Source organism: Carcharodon carcharias, chromosome 3 (genome assembly GCF_017639515.1).
Source record: "Carcharodon carcharias isolate sCarCar2 chromosome 3, sCarCar2.pri, whole genome shotgun sequence".
Lineage (NCBI taxonomy): Eukaryota > Metazoa > Chordata > Chondrichthyes > Lamniformes > Lamnidae > Carcharodon > Carcharodon carcharias.
This window is the reverse complement of record NC_054469.1, coordinates 218,730,005-218,748,991: the sequence shown is the minus strand read 5'-3', so window position 1 is coordinate 218,748,991 and position 18,987 is coordinate 218,730,005.

The following is an 18,987-nucleotide window of genomic DNA, read 5'->3' as shown; positions in this document are numbered from 1 at the left end:
AGTACAGAATTGAGCATTGCTGAAGAAAGAAACATGTAGTCAAAGTTTTTCATCGTGCACTCTTCAGGATAGAGTCAAGAATACCAAATTTCAAAGAAAACAACCATTTATACTGCATGAGCAAAGAGTGTTGATTGGTTGGCAAGTGAACCCTTATTGGCTGAAGCATTGCCGAGGAGAATGCAGTAGAGAACAGTTTACCCCAAAGCATTTATTTAAATTCAAAAAAGGCAAGTCAACCCCGGTTGGTTGAGGCATTGCTGTGGAGGATGCACCAGGGAACAATTGTTCCCCATGCAACTGTTTACTTGAAAAAAGGTACAATGCTTGGACATATTCTTTCTGTTTGTAGAGGACTGGGCCCTGCACTTGAATAAAAGTGGCTTCCGGCAGGCGTAAGTGAGTCACGTCGTGAACTCAACTGATAATCTTAAATTGATTGTTACTGTATTTCTTAGCACACTTGGGATTGTTCAGTAAGTGTTGTCCAATCACAGAATCACATTTAATGTTGAGCATTATGTTCTGAGTTTTGCAAGTGCGCTGCCTGTTGCAGTCAGCTGAATAGACAGGCTGTTTGACACGATCCAGTCGTTGTGAGGTATGGCCTATATACCTGGCATCACGATGACAATATAATATACCACCTTACTGATTTGTGTGGTAGGCAGAATGTCTTCTTGGACTGACGGCAGCACCCTGTTAGTGGAGAATACTACTCGTTACTGCATAGTAGCGGCATGAAATTCTAACTTCACCTGTTGCTCAAACATTTGAAGCACCTTACACTTCCAGGGCAATCTGAGGTAGGCTGCACACTTTTTAGAGCCAAAAATAGTGGCCTTAGGCCCATTCAACATACATAGTGAAGGATTCCTGCACCTTCGCAAAGACTCTATGTGGCCTGCATATTGATAGCAATGTCATGTGCATGTGCTCGTTTGACATTGCGAACCTATTCACTAGTATGCTGCTCAAGGAAGCTATGAGTATTTGTGTGATACCATTATATCATGGCGATCTAGACATGCCACCATTGTCTGAGTCAGCGTTTATTGAACTTATGATTTTAGCAACTTGCACAGTTAAGTTCAATTGTAACAACACCATGGCCTGAACTTTTCCCATGTCGGGCGGGCTTAGCGGAAGCGGACAGGAGTGGTCGTGGACAGGTGATTGGCTCCGTTCCACCACTTTATGCGGGTGGGCTAATTAAGGCCTGCCCAGCATAAGGTGGGAGCTGTAATGCTCAGCGCTAGCTGTGCGGGCAGGGGGAGCAGGCAGAGTCAAGGCCAGCGGTCTTTCGCACATGTGCACGAGAAAGCACTTCAATCTCCCTGGGGAACAGAGCTGCCTCAGGGAGATTGAAATGCTTTTTAAGTAAATAAATAAATGGTTTGAAAATTTAATTAAGCATGTCCCCTCATGTGACTGGGCCACATGAGATGGGACATGGTTTTATATTTCAGAATTTTTAAGAATTTAATTCATAAAAGCTTTAGGAAGCCTCATCCTGCTCGTGGATGAGGTTTCCTAAAAAACATCAAGGCCGCTTGGCCTTTTCGCCTGCCCGCCAATTGTAAGGTTGGACGGGCAGCATAAAGCTTTTCACCTGCCCGCCAATTGTAAGGTTGGACGGGCAGCATAAAATTGACCTTAATTAGTTCCTTAATGGCCTTAATAGGCCTTTTAAATATCGGCAGGCGCGGTACCAATTCTGGCGTTGGCCCACCAAACGAAACAGCGCGAGACAGTGCGATGATGTTGGGACACAAGCCCAACGTCATCACACGCCATTTTACATGCCGGCATATCGGGCCCGCTCCCACAGGCCGACTGAAAAGTCCTGGCCCATGTATGTCCAAATGCATGGTGTTGCCATGGGATCCCCTCGAGCACAGCACTCACAAACTTTTTTGTTGATTTCCACTAGAAATGCATTTTTGATGGAATGACCTTCTACCCTTTACATATTTCTGATATGTAGATGACAGGCTTGCTATATTTGACTCTGCAGCTGCATGTAAGAATTTCCTCAAACACTTTAATGTGCTCCATCCTGCACTCAAATTCACCTTTAAAATGGAGCAGTCTAATGAGCTCCCTTTCCTCGATGTGCTATTTGAGAAATCTGCCTATACAAATGAGTTTGAGCAGAAAATTGGATTTTCTTCTATTGTCTACCAAAGTTTACCTTCATGGGTCATTATACACGATAGGATTCCTACAGCTCCATGTGCTACAAGATTGGCCTTGGATGCCACTGTCAAGTCAAAAAGATGTCTGCCCACAATACAAATGAGCTATGTGGTATATGAATTTCAGTGCCAGTGTGATGCCAGGTGTATAGGCTGTATGCCTAAGCAACTGGCAGATCATATCAAACAACACGTTCTTTTAGAAGTTCACAACAAGCAAAGTACTGACCATTCTCAACCAGACGGGCTTGCTAAACCCAAAATATAGTATCCAACATTGAAAGTGATTCTCTGATTGGACAGCACTTGCCAAACAATCCTTAGTGTGTTAAGAATTATAAGAATAACCAATTTAAGATTATCAACTGGGCTTGCAATGTAGCTCACTTATGCTTGCTAGAAGCTATATATGTTCATATGCAGGGACCTGTTCTTTGCAAACAGAAAGAATATATCCAGGCATTGTACCTTTTTCAATTAAATAAAAGCATAGGAGGCAACTTGTTGTCCCATGGTGCATTCCCCATGGCAATACCTTGACCAATCAGAATCTACTTGTCTTTTTTGAATTTAAACAGAAGTTTATGGGATAACTGTTCCCTGCTGCATTTTCCATGGCAACACTTCAACCATTCTTTGTCCACTTTCAAACCAATCTTTTCTCATGCAGTATAGGATGTTCATTTTGAAATTGGGTATTCTTGAGTTTGTCCTGATGAGTACAAGATAAAAAGCTTCAACAGGTGATGTTCCTTTTCTCAGCAATACTCAAATCATTACATTATTAGAAAGGCATTTATACTGTTAATCACTAGCCCTCACTTTGCACAGCAAGCTTAATGGAAAACCAATGTGTAAATACAGCAAGTTTTTAAAAATAACGGGGATGCTATAGTGAGCTGTTGTGAAAAACAAATGGTGGAACACTGTAAATTAATCTGCAAATTTCTGGAGAATAGCAAATTGTGCTATCCCTTAATCTCCTGAATTTGTGGTTGATTGGTATATTAGTAACTGTGTGCATTGCTAACAGGTTGTTATTTTATCCTGCAAATTCCAGCCCATGAATTCACCACAGCCAAAGTGACCAAAGTGACTAGTGGTCTATTGGACCTTCAGTCAGCTATGATACGCCAATTTCTTTAAACTCAGTTTAAATTCAGTTTAAATCAGTTCACGTTCAGTCAATTGATCTGCTCTTGGTACCTAAGACCTGTGACCAATTGTCATTTGAAACCACTGATTGGCCTGTTTCTTCAGCTGCAGCAATTACTTCAACATATTTTCCGATTAAATTAGTTTCAATCAATAATCATGAGACCTCATTAACCCTGCTCTCATCAACAATAGATTATACTACTTGATTATGCTGATTCTTGGTAGAGTCCATGTTCAGGCTGATGCAAATGAGTATGTGCAGGAAATTGGACACAATGTCACCTCGGCAAAACCCAGCACCGTGACCAGTGCCTTCCGAGCACATTTTCCTGAGTCTGTCCCAGTGGAACCTCCAACATAGGAAAAGCCGTGGTGAATTACAATCTTCAGGCAAGTGGAGCCAAGATACCAACAGCTTGAACAAAGATCAAACTGCCAGGAAATTGTTCACTCTGAACATGGATGATTGCCACATATCCCTGTGCTAAGACAACAACAACTCATATTTTTATTGTTTGTTTAATGTGGCCAAAAGTCCCAAGGCTCTTCACTGGAGCAATTATCAAAATGTGAGTAGATATTAGGACTAAGGTGAAACTAAGCTTGGTCAAAGAGGTAGGCCTAAAGGAGTATTATTAAGGAAGAGAGAGAAATAGAGAGATTTTTGGGATGGAATTCTAAACCACAGGGATAGGCGGCTGAAGGCACCAATGGTGGAATGATTACAACTGAGATTACACATGAGCCAAAAATCGGAGGACTATAGAGGCGGAGGATTGTATAGCAGGAGCAGGATACAGGGATAGGGATGGGGAAGGCCATGGAGAGATCTGAATTTGAACAAGGATGAGAACTTTAAAATCAAGGTCTTGACAGAACAAGAACCAACAAGCACAGTGGATGCTAGAGAAGGAGTTTGTGGCCAAAAGGTGAGAGTTTCCTCACCCTCAGCATGGCTGAACATGGATAAGCTAGTGTGATGAATGAGAGCAGGAGAAATCCCACTGAACAGGATATAATCTGAATTGTGCCCCATATTCCTGAAGACAAAAGTAATATCCCGAGATTTTTGTTGCCTTATAATAGTATGGTGTGGTTGAGCCAATGGGACACCAACAGCATCTTTCTCTGGCATGACGCTGGACGCCTTTTGCAAAATATTGTGCTCTCAATAAACAGGTCAGTGCCTGCGATGTGCCCCTTAATAACAATAATGTTTGAGCAATTTGTGCAAATGAGATGACCATGGCCAAATGCCAACAACTTTGGCATGTCCAATGCCTCAGTGTGTGGGCCCTGGAATTTATACCAGGATGTGTGACTGGAACCCACAGATTTCTGATTTTAGTGAATTGGCCATTGCATCAAATAAAGCACCCAGGAAACAAAATGTACCTGATTTCACAAGGGTTGCATTTAATGTTGACATGAGTGTATGGAAAATGTGTTTAGTCCATTTTTCCATTGGAAGGATAGCCTGAGGAGCGACATAATTTTTCACTTGGTTGTGCACTGGATAAACTTAGTGAAGGCTAAATCAAACCCATTCGATGAACAATTTGATGGCATTTTTCAATAATAACAAAAATAAACAAGGAAATAATAGCTCCTGTTCGATATTGGTTTAATTTTGCCTCAGCAAACTAAACCTTCGTGTCTAAAATCTTATGGTCTTCAAATAAGTCACCAAATAGTTTGAAAAAATAAATACTTTTATTTTATCAGGCACCTTTCATGACGACTGGATGTTTCAAAGCACTTTACAGCAAATGAGACATTTATGAACTGTAGTCACTGAAGTAATGTAAGAAATGTGATACGTAATTTGCTCACAGTGTTGACCCTTTGAGTGGCTACTTAAAATATAGTCAGGGTCTAAATGGCATCATCCAGCCATGGCCAGAATTTTACTTGACCCACACGGGAGAGCAGGAGTCCTGACTCAGCATGAAATGGCGCGTGATGATGTCGGGAGGGCTTGCTGGCATCATCGCGCTGCCTCGTGATATTTCAGTTGGCGTGTGCTCGTTAATATCGGAAGCGTGCCCGCAGGCAACTAAAGGGCCAAATAGGGCCGTTGAAAGTTCAACCATTCCACATTTTGAGAGGCCCATGCACTTTTACGTTTGGTGCACGGGCCAATCAGGCAGGTGGACTTCATGGTGTTTTTTTTAACATCCTAGATCCAGGGTGAGATATAAGGGCTAGAAGGAATGGAGTAGTGAGGAGGTAGGGGTATCAAATTGAGGTGCAAGTTCATTTATTGAATAATTTTGTTCATTTACATAGCTTTAGGAGGTTTAAAGCTTTGCAGAGGCTTTCTGCAAACAGGCCCCTTCATGCTTCAGGTCAAACCTGTGCAAGCATAAGGTTTGCTATGAATATTATATACTCTGGCAGAGCAACCTCCTCAGGTGAGGAAAAGAGGGCAAGGAGAATGAAGAGGCCAGTTGATCATAGGCGCCACAATAGAGTCTGCTCTCAAGACCGAGAGACACAACCTGAAGGAATCGAAGGCCAGCAGGCGTTGCAAGGGAGAAGGTTCAGGAGAAGGCATCAATCCCCATTTGGGAGAATACACAAGATGCAATCCTGCGCATGGCCCTGGGACAGTGCAGAAGAAGGCTCCCCCTCTCCAGAGAAATAGTCACCTCAACAACTGACATGATCAGTCATGAGATCACCTCAAACTGAGTAGGTGGCCACCAAGTGCCAGTGGCTCTCAAGATTGCCCTAAACCTTTATCCTTGGCTCGTTCCAGTGGTCTGGGGGAGATCTATACGAAGTGTTGCAACCCACAGCACACAGCCGTGTCAAACCGCTGTCAGATGCACTGTTCCGAAGGGTGAACACCTCCACACACTACAAGACAGTTGAGGATAGCCAGATGGAGTGAGCCAGAGGTTTTGCAGCTATAGCAGGATTCCCAAGGATTCAGGGAGCCACTGGCTGTGCACATGTGCCCATCAAGCCACCTGCGGGAGAGACGGAGGCCTTTGCAAATGAAAGGGGTTCCACCCTCTGAACGTTCAGATTGTATGTGATCAGCACCAGGTGATTCCGCAGGTTTGTGCCAGGTATCCCAGGAGCTGCCATGAAACCACCTGTACATAAGGGATTAGCGGATTTCATCTGTCAGTCTTATAACCGCTGCCCCACATCTCTCATATCCTCCCCCAATCTCTTCCTTGTCCAATGGACTCTTACCCTCCTCTGAAACCACTGGCCCTCCATGACCAGTGGATCTTGCTTCATGTTCATACTCCACCCCTAGGGTCTGATCCTTTGCCAGGGTTAGTACTGTCAGATTTCGGACTCCACCACCAGTTTCTCCTTGCTCCTGGGCATTGTGACCCCTTTTCTCCTGTAAGGACAATAGTGCTTTCATCAGTCCCCCTTCTACATGCCCAAACATTCCAAACATCCCCACCCAACCACCCCATGTCCCACTCCCCCTCCACCCCCCCTCAACAAAGTTGCAGATTTAGGTGCCCATCATATGGCAGGACTTCCCCCTTCCGTACTTGCCAGCCATCCTGTCTACCCACATGCAGTCTTCAAGGGCACAGGAAGAAGTGCCAAATTCAGCTCAGGACTTCACACCCAGAGCCTCAACAAGTGCATCCATGCATAAACACATGTCTCCAAGTTGACATGGGGAGTCAATACTCACCCTGGCAGTGTGCAGAAGGTCATTGACCCTCTTTCTACACTGCATCCAGGTCCTTTGAACTATACCCGCTGACAAGAAACCATGACCATGCCATCTTTGTTAAGTTTGGAGGTCTCCTCTTTCTGTATGGCAGCAGCAATAACTCCAGCCTCCAATAGAACGCACAGGCTGTCATCCGATAAGTGGGGGGCCAATTAGTTTCGGCCTTTTCCGCCACATTTGGCAATGGGTTCAGGGGCACGAAGACACTGCTGATGTCCCGGGCAGATGTTGTCGGACCACATGTGTCAGCTCTTTTTAAAATGACAACAGCTCTCTGCCTCAGTTCCTCCACGTTTACCAGCCTTCAGGGAGTTGCTTTTAAACCTCCCTTACCTGCAACTGCAACCAGTCCGGCCCCCCAATGCCCCCCAACGCCCCCCCACCCCCCCACCACCTTATGCCCCTCCCCTCACCCGCCCCACAACCCCCAGCAGCGCTGGGCCTTTCTCAGGGCGAGTCGACTGTGGGTGGGAGCAGATTTCACATCCGCTTCCGGTCCCGTCGCTCATGCTTGCCCCAAAAAATCAGGCTCATGACTTTTAGATGTGACCTGGAAGGAAAACCCAGTAAAGCTTGTAAATGACCGGTACTGTTCTGAATGGTCTTGTATTCCTGAAAAAGGAACTGCAGTGATGTTGCTGCCAGTAGGTACTGGATTTTTGTCAATTTTGAACTGTTTTTTACTTCAGTGGAATGAAGGCTTCAACTGCTGCCCAAAATAAACCCACTAAAATGGCACATGTGTGGCACTGGTCCCACTTAGTGCCATTCTGCTAGTACTTTAACCCCCCTGTGCACCCAGTCTCATCAAACAAAAAGGGTTAAAGTCAGAGCTATTAATGTCTGCAGCCTTTTTTTGCTAAACTGCGCAAATTGACTTTGTTTTAAAGCTTAAACATAAATGAAAGTCCAAATCCTTCTTGCGAAGAAACAAAAAGACAATCAAAAAATCCCAAAACATGTCACGGCTGCAGAAATGACACCAAAGCCATAGATTTACCAGGATGAGAAACTATAGTATTAAGGATACAGCTCAGATACTGGGGCTTCTTGCAGTGAAGCTGAGAAGGTATAGGGGAGATTTAATAGAAGTTGTTAAAATTCTTAACAGTTTAGATATACAAAATAAGATCACAAGAAATAGGAGCATATCGAGACCATATGTACCTTCGAGCCTGATCTGCATTCAGTATGGTCTTCCACCTCAACTCTACATCCCCACATTAACCCTAAGGATTCCCTAAGTATCTACTGATCCCTGTCTTAAATACAGTCAGTCACCGAGCATTCACAGCTCTCCAGGGTAAAGAATTCCAAGAATTCACAACCCTTTAAAGTGAATCAACTTCCCCTTCCCTCAGGCCCGCTTATCCTGAGAAATTAGGGAAATCGAGAAAGACTATTCTCTCTGGTTGGGGAATCAGTAATGAGAGGATATTAATTTTAAAACCTGGCTGAGAGGAAAGGGAGAGCTTGGGAGAAATGTTTTTGTTCAGCTAGGTATTGGAGAGCCCACAAGAAATTATCAAAGCAGAGACCACTGGATTTAAGGGAAAATTGGATAAATATTTGAAGCAGAGGAAGCTGCAAAGGTATGGGAAAAACATTAAACAGAGGGCATTGATTCCTCTAGCAAAGAGACAGCACAGGCATGATGGGCTGAAAGGCCGTCTTCTGCGCTGCCAGCTTTTATGGTTCTAAATTAATTTGGAGTGACAAAGCAGGGTTGGGAAACCCAATGCCCAGACAATTTCCAGGTCCTGACACTGAGACACATTTCTGAAATGCAAATGCACCGATTGGGCAGAAGGTGAGCTCGGCTCCCAATTAATGGCCCTGAGCATTTCCAGGACGTGGGTGCTGCCTGCAAAGGCAGACAGTAGCCCATGATCAGGCTTGAGGAAAAGAGGAGGCAGCCTCTACGAGGCCAAATAGCTTAAACGCTCATGAAAGCGGCCAAATGTCCAAATGAGAGGTAATGCTTATGATCCAGCGTAAGGGTGCGTATCCCAAGACCTTTCATCATGTAAAAATAACACTTTTATTTTTTCCCTGCATTGAATCTGACAGCTGTGCACTAACACACCCCAGACTGCTCAGGGTTGCTGAATTCACCATTGAAAATTGCATTCTCGCTCTCTCCTGCCCGTTAACAAAGCTCCTTGAGGAATCTAATGGGCTTTAATTGGAGTCGAGTGGTTTCCCTGTTTCCCCTCACTCCTGCTCTCCCCTTGAAAATCAGAGTGTGCCCCGGAGATGTCGGGATCCAGAGACACCCTCTGAGACAGTGGTTTTTAAATCGTGTCCACCCCATTCCCAACCCTGCCAGTAATTGAAAACTTGGCCCAGAGTGAGTGTTAATATCATCATTATATTTGTTATCAATTTCTCCATATGGTATTTCTAGTGAAAGTAGCATTACAAACCTCAATCCCCCCGCCCCCCCACCCAACGCCCCACTGCCTCCCGCAGTCAACTCTGAGTGCAGTTACTGCATTGAATCATTCATGGCATGTGTCCCTCGCTGGGTGGGCCAGCATTTATTGCCCATGCCTAGTTCACCTTGAGCAGGTTGTGCTGAGCTGGGTTCTTCACCCACTTCATGTGGTAGGTTGACACCCACAGTACTGTTTTGAGGGCTACCTCAAGGATCTGCATCTAGGCGCAGTGCTGGAGCTCTAAAACATGTCAAAGTCAAGGCTGCTGGCTGACGGACTGGGAGGGGAACTTCCAGGTGGCGGGGCACCCATCCATCTTCTGCCCTTGGCGTTCCCCGTGTTTGTGTGCCCTTGCTTTGGAAGGTTAAACCGTGTGGGTGGCAAACGTGATGGAGGCAGCATGTGGGCAAGGGAGCTCAGCCTTGGCTGCTTGCCGTGAGTGTACGGCGGCTCCAGGGTCACGATTCACTGGATCCCTGCTGGGGGGTGGCAGGGATGTGTTGGGAATCCAGCTACAGGCTGGACTAATCAATGCTCCTCTCTCCTTTTCAGGAGAAGACTGCACACAATAACACAGAGTGGATGAGGACTGGCGGAGGCCAGGCCCAGTTGGCCATTATAACCAGATACGAGCAGGAGGCGATGGAGCTGGAGAGGCGCTATGTGCCCAGGTCCACTGGTAGCAGTGAGGCTGGGGTGCCAGGGGGAGGTAAGATTACCGTGCACTGAGGTCACCGTGTCTGTCCTTGTAACCATTCCACTGTTGACTGGTTAGTGATTTAAGCTTCCAGCATGGGTTTCCCAAAATTATGGAAGGAGGGGCATATCCTGATCTGGGGGCCAGGCATGCACATTGACATTGTCTTGACTTCAACTAATCAAACATCCTTGTTCTTCCTTTCAGCATCACCAGAGCAGGGCCAGGAGGAGGGGGCAGAGGGGCCTCCACTAAGGGCCCAGAAGAATTACAAGCACCAGCGTCACACCATCTCTGCCAGGTAGGCCCCAACACAGATACTAACACCTCACTGGGGTTTAGGTTGTCAGCTAGTGTTCCGGGGCACAGCGGTGAGGGCACTGCACACTCGCTTGAGGTGCAGGCGGAGACAGAGAGTGTTCAAGGCACCGGCAGTCGGAGGACTGAAGGGGACCAGCAAGATGCTCAGTTGGTGGCTGATAATGGGCCTCTGGAGTTGTCCCTGAGGCAGCAGATGCTGGAAGTCCAGCAAGGTGTGCGGAAGGGTCTGCCGGAGATACAAGAGGCTATACGTGCTCTGTGATGGAGGAGTCCATGCAGAGCATCAGCAATGCATTGACCCTGATGTCCAAGTGCAATGCTTCCTCCATGGACAGAGTGGCGACTCTCATGGAGAGGCTCCTCCAGGAGAGCAATCAGGACTTCCAGGGGTTTCGCTCGGACCTGCATGTCCTCACAGCTGCATTGACGTCATCTGGTCAGTGCCAGTGTGGGAGATGGTTTGGGCACCAAGTATCCCAGCCCAGTGCCCATCCATCAATGATGATCTGGGAGGTCCAGTGGCCTCACTTCAGTGCACAAGCTGCCTATCGTCTCTGCGGGCTCCTCTCAGGGTGCTCCGGATGAGAGTAGCAGCTCCTCCGCCCCTCTGCCAGTGACCGTGGGACTCAATGAGGCTGCAGAGACTGGGGAGATGCCAGCCGTGGAACTGGCCACTCTGTCCTAGGCAGGGCCATCAAAGGCTCCACGGGCCAGAGAATGCCCACCAAGGACATCAAGGCCAACAGGACAGCACAGTGAGCAGGCTGTCTCAGATGCCAGTGCCAGCGAGGGGGGAGCACCTAGATGTAGCACCCAAAAATGTAAACTTAAGGCACCTTAGGCACACCACAGGCTTCTCACTGGTGGTTTTATATTGCCCCGCTATTAGTTGATTATAATTTGGTGTGCTGCTCAACACCTTTGAATTAACTCTCTTTTCTGTTTTATTTGTTACATTCATTAAATGCTTCTTATGTGAACATGGCTCAGGGTGATCCCTTATTTCTGCGGGTGGAGGGGAACCCATGATCTTGTGAGTGAGCTGTTTGTCATAGGGCTTTATTGACAAGGCACATCGTTAATGTTCCTAACCAGGCAGATATTTCTCTCAGGTATCAAGTATGGAGCCTGCAGCCCTGGAGTGTGTTGAAAGTCCATCTGTGGTGGGCTAGCTGAAGGTTCATTGGATTAAAGCCTCTCAGGTGTCCCTGCTTCCCCGGAGGATGCCTGGGCCAGCGACTACCCCCTCAACATTTCCCTGTGTGTGCTCATCCTCGGACTCACTACTGGACTCATCGCGTGCAGCTGGAACATCCGCATCTACATCGTTTTCCTCCACTGCGTTCCCCCTTTCCAGTGCAAGATTGTGGAGAGTGCAGCATGCAACACTATTAGCGACACACGATCTAGGGGGTATTAGAGTGTGCCCCCTGAGCGGTCCAGGCATCGGAAGCGCATCTTGAGAAGACCAATGGCTCTCTCCACCACAGCCCTCGTTGTGCCGTGGCTCCTATTGTACCGCTGCTCAGCTTCTGTTCTTGAATGGCCGAGAGGTGTCATGAGCCACCTTCTGAGGGGATAGCCCTTGTCACCCAGCAGCCACCCATCCAACCGGGCTGGAGCACTGAAGAGCCCCGGTACCTGGGAACGTCTGAGGATGTAGACATCGTGGGAGCTGCCTGGGAACGTTGCATAGACTTGTAGAATCTGCATCCTGTGATCACACACTATCTGCATGTTCATGGAGTGGAAGCCCTTCCTGTTGACGAAGCCACTGGGCTCATCTGCTGGCGCCTTGATGGACACATGTGTACAGTCTATAGCACCCTGGACACGGGGGAAGCCAGCAATGGCCGCAAAGCATCTGGCTCCCTTGGTCCGGCTGGCCTCGTCCCAACGGTAGTGGATGAAGGTCAATGCCTGCCTGAACAGAGCGTCTGTCACCTGCTTGGCACAAGTGTGGACAGCTGATTGGGAAACTCCACAAAGATCACCCACCAACCCTTGGAAAGAGCCAGAGGCATAGCAGTTGATGGCAGCTGTGAACTTCAAAGCCACTGGCACCCACACATTCGGAGCTGATCTCAGGGCCAATCATCTGAAGGATGGAAGTCACTGTCTCCCTTGAGAGACGGAGCCTCCTTCGGCACTGCACCTCAGACATATTGAGGTCGCTGCTTCGCCGCCTGTAAACCCTGGCAGCAGGATAGAGGCACCTTCTGCGGCTCTTTCCATTTTGGACTTCCTGTTGGCCCTGTGCCCATTGTGCCTGCGCCTCTCCTCCCAAAGGTGGCTCCCATGGAGGCTGAATATGGACTCCTGCCCTCCTCCCCCTCCTAGCCCTCCCTTTCTCCTCAGAGGAGGTGCCTCCAGTGGAGAGCACAACTCCCGTTCCCAGGGTAAGGGGAGGGTTCCTGAAACCTGCAGGCCCCAAGAATGACGTTTACTCCCGAGTCCTGATCTGAAGCCTGTAATTCCTGTAAAAGCAGCTGTCAAGAGATTTGAAATTGTCCTGCTCACACAGGCAATTAGCAGTAAGTTTGTAAATGTCTACCAAAGACCACTTGCAGCCCCGCTAACCCATCTTATCCCGCCTGTGGATGAGGTTTTTAAAAATGTGGCCTACCCACCTGCCCATTGCGCCCATGTGACAAACTGAAGAACGCACGGGCCCTGAAAAATCGCCATCTAATAGTGGCTTAAAGGCCTTCACTGGTCCATTGATTGATTGGCGGGTGTGGATCGGAGATCATCGCTCGCCCTCCCACAGAAATATCGCGGTGGTGGAGTGCGGTGATGACACTTTCCTGACGTCACCGTGCGTCATTTCACCCGTTGGCATGCAGGGCCCACCAATAAACAGAGAAAATGATAAATAGAGAAAAAACCTTTACAAAGATATTTACACAAGATTGCACAAGGCGCCAGTGGAATTCATGCCCTCATCTTAATTACTTTCAATACATTTTAAATAAATATCATGCATCATCTAGCTAAAAGTGGCAAAAAAATTGTCATTATGATCACAGATATGTTAGTTTACTAACTGCTGAAGTAAAACTTGATGCATTGTTAGCAGAAACCCTGGGGAATGAAATCGTACAGAACAAAAGCAGAAAGAATGATTTTCTCCTAAGCTAACTTACAAATCCATTTTTTCAGAAATCATGTAATTTTATTGATGGGGTCATTATTTGCACAGAACTGCATGGAGAATAACAGACATTCTTGCATATTGTGTTGAAAGGAGAGCTTAATACCAAAGTTGTTTTTCAGTTTGATTCATTAACAGACTAAATATCACGACAGAACTGAAACTCCAGTTGTCCCACTTGTCATCACAGAAAAATACTTAAGTTAATATATTTCTAGAAAGTAGCATTTTTTTTTTTGCAAGGCGATGACATTTTAAATTAGCTGGTGGGGTTGGGGGGGGAAGGGGGGGCTGGTGGGGAAGTTGCTTCATCTGTTACCACAATTTACACATCATCTTATGTTCCAATTTTAAAAACCGATTTGATGCCATGTGTTCAATTAACCAAATACATTCTTTTTTTAACAATTTGACAATATTCCACAGTTCAAAAAGGATAAAGGTTTTGTAAATTACCATGAATTTATTCTTAACATGGAGTTTTGGTGGAATAATCATAAGCAGACAAACTAGTGTTTTAAAAATTGTTACTTCAGGTTTTAAGTGTTGCAGCGCAGTCAGAAGTATTGTGTTCGCATGTGTCAAAGGCCACATTGATTGTCTTTGTGTTCGGTCCATTCTCCCATATATTATTTCCATTCATTCTCATAGCAACCACTATCACATCTTATTCCTTGGGCCATTGTAAATTAAACATTGCTTGCAAGTGTACCAAATTCCAAAGTGCTTATGTTGCTACTTTCCAATTACATTATGTTACTGTCACTGGCCCCAGTGTCAGATTATCGGCATCATCTCCCTTTACCTTACCCACTGATGCCTGAAACCTTGGTACATCATATTCTTAGACCAATAATAATGTACAACGCCCTTCCTTTATATTATAAACTCATTTCAAGATTCCTGTCCCTTTATCTGTTGGACTCATAGGTTATCCCTGGTTATCTATCACAAGTCACAATGGCAGATTTATAGCCTCTCCTGGTTGTACATGAGGTACGATGATACATTGGTTACAGTAAAGTGTTTCTATTGAATTGACATCTGGAGGTAACAGTGACTACCTCACTTTATTGCACCATTAAATTCTGCATCACTCAGCCAACACGTGCATCTCCTCCGGTTATTATATATACAACAACTTGCATTTATATAACACCTTTAACATAGCAAAACATTTCATAAGAACACACGGAACAGGAACAGGAGTACATCATATGTCATGTTGAGCTTGCTCCACCATTCAATATGATCATGGCTGATCTTGGGCTTCAACTCCACTTTCTTGCCCACTCCCCATGTCCCTTAATTCCCTGAGAGGGCAAAACCCTGACTACCCCAGATTAAGTGTATTCAGTGATGAAGCATCCACAACCGCCTGGGGTAGAGAATTCCAGAGGTTTTTTGAGTGAAGAGATTTCTCTTCACCTCAGTCTTACATGATTGGCCCCTTAACCTGGGGCTGTGTTCTAGATTCCTTAGCCAGGGGAAACAACCTCTCAATGCCTACCCATCAAGCCACTTCAGAATCTTGTATGTTTCGATGGGATCACCTCTAATTCTTCTAAAATCCAGAGAGTATAGGCCCAATTTACTCAGCCTCTCATCATAGGACAACCCTCTAATTTCAGAAGCCAATCTGGTGAATTCTCCAAGGCAGACTTCCTTGGACACTGCAACTAAAGTTGTGCACAGTATTCCAGATGTGGCCTCAGCAAAGCCTTGTACAACTGTAGCAAGACTTCATTATTCTTGTACTTCAATCCCCTTGCAATAGAAGCCAGCATGAAATTTGCCTTCCTAATTGCTTGCTGTGCCTCACACTATCTTTTTATGTTGCTTGTGTGAGCACACCCAAATCTTCCTGAACATCAACATTTACAAGTCTCACATATTTTTTAAAATATTCAGTTTTTTTCTCCTTGCTACCAAAATGAATAACCTCACAATTCCCCACAATATACTCCATCTGCTACCTTTTTGTCCACTCACTTCATCTACCTATTGTCAGTTGGTAGTACAGAACTTAAGTATTTCTGAAACAAAAAGTCAAATGTCAACTGCGAATTGCCAAACGTTCTGTTGAAGGGTCATGAGGACTCGAAACGTCAGCTGTACTCTTCTCTGCCGATGCTGCCAGACCTGCTGAGTTTTTCCAGGTATTTTTTATTTTTTGTATGGCTTGGCAGTAAACTGTCAGTCATCATCAACTGGTGCATTCTCCATGACAATGCCTCTACCAATCAGAGCCCACTTGCCTACCAATCAGAGCCCACTTGCCAACCAATCAGCACTGTTTTCTCACACGGTATAATTAAGTTGTTTCCCCTGACATTGATATTTTCTTGTGAATTGTCCTGCTGAGTGCAATCATCAACAGAAAATGTCTCATATTTCAGCAATAATCTGTCTATATTTCATTTCAGCCTCTTTATGCCCTATTCACAGCTTATATTTACACTTTGTTTTGCATTATCAGCAAACTTAGCTTTATTACTCTTGGAGTAGAATTTTCTAGTCAGCGAGTGGGTGTGGGGCCCACTCGCTGACCTGTAAAATGACGCGGGATGACATTGACTGGAACTCCCGAGGTCATCCCGCATCATTTCCATTTTCAGGTTGATGGGGGCGTAGCCGAGACAGCTGTGTGCCCGCCGACCTGTCAACGGCCTATTGAGGCCATTGATAAACTAATTAAGGTCGTTAATGGATCTGCCTGTCCAACCTTAAGGCTGGCAGGTCGGCCAGGAGCCCTGGCGGGCTTCGGAAAAAGCATCAAACACCATCCACGGGCGGGATGAAGTTTCATGAGGATATTTAAAATTTTAAGAAATGCTTCAATAAAACTTATGGACATGTCCCAAATCATGTGAGAGTGTCACATGAGGGAACATGGCAGCGAAAATTTTTAAACATGTTCATTAAAAGTTTTAAATCATAGCTACTCTGCCTGAGGCAGCACTTTGCCTCAGGGGGATCCATGTGCTCTTTCGTGCGCATGCATGAAACAGCGCACTCCCGGCTGAGGGAATCCTCCCCCCAGCTGCGCAGGGAGTACATAGCGCTTCCAGGCGGACATCACGCTGGGCTGGACTTAATTGGCCCACCCAAGTAAAATGGTGGTGCGCCCCCAATCAGGGGCACCAATTAAGACACACCCGCCCCGGTCCCGCTCCTGCACTTCCCCCCTGGACGGGGGGGAGAATATTTCCCTTGGTCTCTTTGCCTAAGCTATTAATATCGATTGAACATATCTGATGCACCAGCACTGATCCTTGTGGCACTCCATAAGTCACAGCCTGCCAACTTGAAAATGCTCCATTTATCCCCACTCATTGCATCCTGTCTGTTAACCAATCCTTTATCCGTGCTAATCGATTACCCCCCCAACCCCATGAGCTCTTATCTTGTGTATTAACCTTTATTTGTGGCATCTTATTGAATGCCTTTTGGCAATTCAAGTATACTACATATACCAATATACCACTGCGCACCCACCTCCCCCTTTACCTACCCTACTAGTTACATCCTCAAAAAGCTTTGATAAATGTGACAAACACAATTTCCCTTCATAAAATCATGCTGGCTTTGTCTGATTATACATTGATCTTCTAAGAGTGTTGTTAAGAGATCCATAATAATAGATTTCTGTACTTCCCTGACAACAGATATAAGTTTAACTGGCCTGTAGTTCCCTGTTTTCTCTCTCCCCACTTTTCTTGAATGGCAGAGTTAGATTTCTTCCAACCTGCTGGGATTGTTCTAGAATTTCAGGAATTTTGGAAAGCGCTCCAAGCCGCTTCACAGGAGTGTAATCAGGCAAAATACTTTATATCTATTTTGTAATCTTTAGTCCGGTCAGATTGATTAGACAAAATGTACTTTTCAATTAAGTACAAGTTGTGCAACCTTATTTACATCATCCCATTTATGTTGCCACTGCAATCCTAGTGCCGTCAATTTATATACTTTGGCCTTCATTCGCTTATTGTTAGCACCAGCTAAATCAGCTGCTTAAGAATACTTAGTACTTTGGAAATATATCTTTTGTCTCTTCATTTCAAAGTCAGAACATCACTTTTCCTGAGAATGGAGCTTTACCTCTCTCGTGATATATTTGTTTCATGGTTTCTCTTTCCAGTTCAGTAATACAATGATATTTATTTTACAGAACTGGAGGAAGAATGTCTGGGGACCCATTCAAACTTAAAAACTGCTGTGTTTAAGTTCATTGTCAAATAACTCATCTCACCCATTCTACCATTCTTTTCTAGTTCTTTATCGAGTTTTTAGCATGGTCACACGTGAGGCCACTTAATGAGATCCATGAGTAAAAGAACTTCAAAGTGCAATTCTGTTCTCAATAGTACTTCTCTGGATGCATATTCTCAGGGATTGATTTATATCAAAATATTTCTTAAAGTAAAAATAAACTTCTGCGATTTTCACGGTGAAATGCACGGTGAAAATTAGGATTGAGCATGGCCAGAATTTTTCCGCTGGTGAGCTGGGGGTGGAGCCTGCTCACCGAGCGGAAAATGACGTGGGATGATGTTGGGAGGAACCCCCCAACGTCACCCGCCCCATTTATATATTCAGGAAGGCGGGGAGACAGCGCAATCAGCTGTCCGCCCGTCGACCTGTCAATGGCCAATTGAGGGCATTGACAGGATAATTAAGTCAATTAAAGGCCCTGCCCGTCCAACCTTAAGGCTGGTGGGCAGGCCAGGAGCCCCAGTGGGCTTCTGATAATACATGAAACCACATCCACCGGCAGGGATGAGGTTTCATGTCAGTTTTTAAAACCTTTAATAAACTTTATGTGATATTTATTAACATGTCCCATCTCGTGTGACATTGTCACATGAGGGGTACATGTTAATAATTTTTTTATTTTTATATTTTTTACATTTATAAAACTTTCAGCGATCTCCCTGAGGCAGCACTTAGCCTCAGGGAGATGTCCGCTTGTGCGAAAGATCGCACTCTGACAGTTGGGGAACCCCCCCCCAATACAGGAAGTGCATAGCACTTCCTGTCGGGCAACCCGCCCACTCAAAATGGCGGCAGGGCCCATTTCGGCGGCAGCGATCAGCTGCCCACCCGCCGCTGAGTTGGTGGGGCCCACCCACCCATCAAGAGCAAAATTCTGCCCCATGTTAACATAGTCAGATGAAGTTCCTTTCAAGGTTAATTAGGGATGAGCAACAAATTCTGGCCTTAAAGCAACACTCACATCCCATGAAACAATTAAAAAACACATGGAAACCGGCCATTCGGCTCAACCCCCAGTCCATGTCAGTGTT